The following is a 2,676-nucleotide window of genomic DNA, read 5'->3' on the forward strand; positions in this document are numbered from 1 at the left end:
GGAGTACTCGAATTACAAAACGCACGAGAAGCACATTAGCAATTACGACAACATATGAGAAATAAATTGTTCATCGACGCGTACGCTAGTTATAGGGTACTTCTTCCAAATTGACCACTCTATCATAGCCTTGTGGGAAAAGACAAGTGATCATTTTGCTGTCACTTCCTATTGGTGAGATAGGAGCTGAGGAATCGTTAGTGCTGTTTGAACTTCACTAGAATATATAGGAGAGTAAAATCACCAAGACTGTTTATTTTAGCAAGAGTTTTGCGGCACTTGCAACACAATAAGGCCATATAAGTGCCGAAGAAAAGATGTGTTACAAGAGTAACATGCACAAAAAAAGGAGGAGAGAAAGAAAAGGACGATTGTCGTTTGATAGGAGAGAAGGAGCAAACTACACCAGAGCACACAGACTGTATTAACGTCTGCGTTCGCTGACAGAAGGAAGTAAATATTAATGTTGATATCTGCGGGAACGGTTCAGAGAGAGGAAAGGGAAGAACAACTTATATTACAAGTACATACTACAATGTATATAATATAAACACTTGTAAGAAAAAACCCCGCCCAACAAATACAAACAACAACAAGAAAAACAACGACCACAACAACAACAATAACAACAACAGCAACAACAACAGCAACATAACCCCAAACGAGAAAAACCCAACAAAACAGAAATTCTCTTACGAGGAGCAATTTGTATACATAATAAAATACAAGTAACCCCCCCCCCCTTCAGGGCCAACCCGGACAGAGGGGGAGAGGAGGATGCAACGACTCAGATGAAAGACGGGGCCCCCCATTAATATATACAATTTTTTTTAAAATTCCAGCTAAACGACTAACAACAGACTAACTACCATAAGACTCCCACAAGGGTAACACGTGTAAAAACAAACAACCCCACTCGCCATAAGCGCACTCATGCTCGTTAGTGCATCGCGTCTAGATATTATCTAGATAAGACGTGTTTCAAAGCCTTCGCGTGGCAGCCTCGGCTGACCTAATTGAAATAACGAGATAGTAGTTAGTAACACATGACCTGCTCTCAGAATTACCCTGACTAGACGAAAAAAAAGTCAAAAGTGCATAGCCAGACCGTTTCGGGAAACAGAGAAACAAGTACCGGTGGGTATTGTTTTTTCTTGTTGCTCTTTAAAATTTTAATCTTTTGTTTTTTTATGTACCTGATTTTCCGCCCCCCCCCCCCTCCCCCTCGTCATAATCTAGATTATTTAGGAAGCAGACTTCGACTTTGCTGCCAAAGCCAACCCGGCTGAGAGGGATACAATTATTACAACGTCCCGAAAGACAGCCTGAGATACTCAATAGAAATGCTCACCACACGGGAAACGAACTCGGTTCTTCTGCGTGAGACAGCGGTCCGAAGCAGACGCCTAACCGCAAAACAACACACGGGTGAATACCGGCGCGGGTGTGTTATATATAGGAACCGCATATAAAATACAAGCAATAACAATAAAGACCTTGAGGACGACACTTTCGGTTCAGGGGTAATTGAGGTCGAGTACAACAATACAGACAGAGACAGCGAAACTCTCATGCGTGACATTGCGGCTTTTTTCGCGCTCGCACGCACACGCTGTCTCCCCCACCTCCCCCCTCTCACTCTCCCTCTCTCTCACTCTCCGTCTCTCTTTCAGTTTTTCTCTCTCTCTTTCTCTCTCAGACAGAGACAGACGGAGAGAGAGAGAGAGAGAGAGAGAGAGAGAGAGAGAGAGAGAGAGAGAGAGAGAGAGAGAGAGAGAGACTGACAGACGTAATGAGAGATATAGTCTACAAAGAAATGTATTGAGTGACAGATAATTAATTTAACAGGTAAACTCTTGGCAATTTAGCAGGGAAACAAATAGAAAGGAAAAATCAAAACGAAAACAACAACTAAAAACAAAACAAAACTCACATAAACACACAGGAAAACAAAGACTGCTGATGATAAAACGTAACACCAAGTACGCCTATTACCTGAAGGAATTGGAAACAAATCAGATCTTCGAAGCGAACTAACTTGTGTTTTTTCCACGTAGATCTAGTAACACTACAGGCGTGCTGCAATCAACGAAGTGCGCGAACAAACTGAACGAATGAAATACTGCGGTCTGAGAGAATAAGCGCTGCGATGAATATTCAAACAGCTCATTTGCATGAGACCTGGCCAGGAAGGACAGCCTCTACTATGACAGTTGGATGGACGATGCAGGAAACCACAGAGACCGCCCCGCAGCGACCAGAATCCTACCTACCACGTCACGACAAGGAACCGCCAATTCGCGAGGAGAGGGAAGAGAGGCGTTGAGGGAATCCTCGAAAATGCTCAGTTGTGGGTATGATCCATTTCGCCGTGAGCACTAATAAGTAAGATGATGGGCAAGACTACGACGTGTAATTTAATTGCTGCCCTAATGGAGCTGAAATGACAGCAGGGCTGGGGACGAAGGTATCATGTCAAACGTACTGCTGTTTGCTGAAATTGTTGCTAGGATATCGGCATCATCAACAACAACAACAACAACAACAACAACAACAACAACAACAACAACAACAACGGCAACAGCAGTATCAGCACCAACAGCTACAACGACAACAGCACAGCACAGAAAGCAGAATTAACGACATCAAGAAACTGCAACCACCACCACCACCACC

General features: G+C 43.5%; 1 protein-coding gene across 1 annotated transcript in view; it reads right to left on the reverse strand.

Annotated features, from left to right (window-relative positions):
- The window catches only part of LOC101856624 (carbonic anhydrase 1), a gene marked incomplete in the record, with an annotated part of 36,240 nt that extends 33,982 nt beyond the window's left edge, over window positions 1–2,258 (reverse strand). The window contains 1 exon segment of the mRNA XM_013086243.2: window positions 1,996–2,258.
- Between the last annotated feature and the right edge of the window lie 418 nt (window positions 2,259–2,676).

Source organism: Aplysia californica, unplaced genomic scaffold (assembly GCF_000002075.1).
Source record: "Aplysia californica isolate F4 #8 unplaced genomic scaffold, AplCal3.0 scaffold00018, whole genome shotgun sequence".
In the NCBI taxonomy this organism is placed as follows: domain Eukaryota; kingdom Metazoa; phylum Mollusca; class Gastropoda; order Aplysiida; family Aplysiidae; genus Aplysia; species Aplysia californica.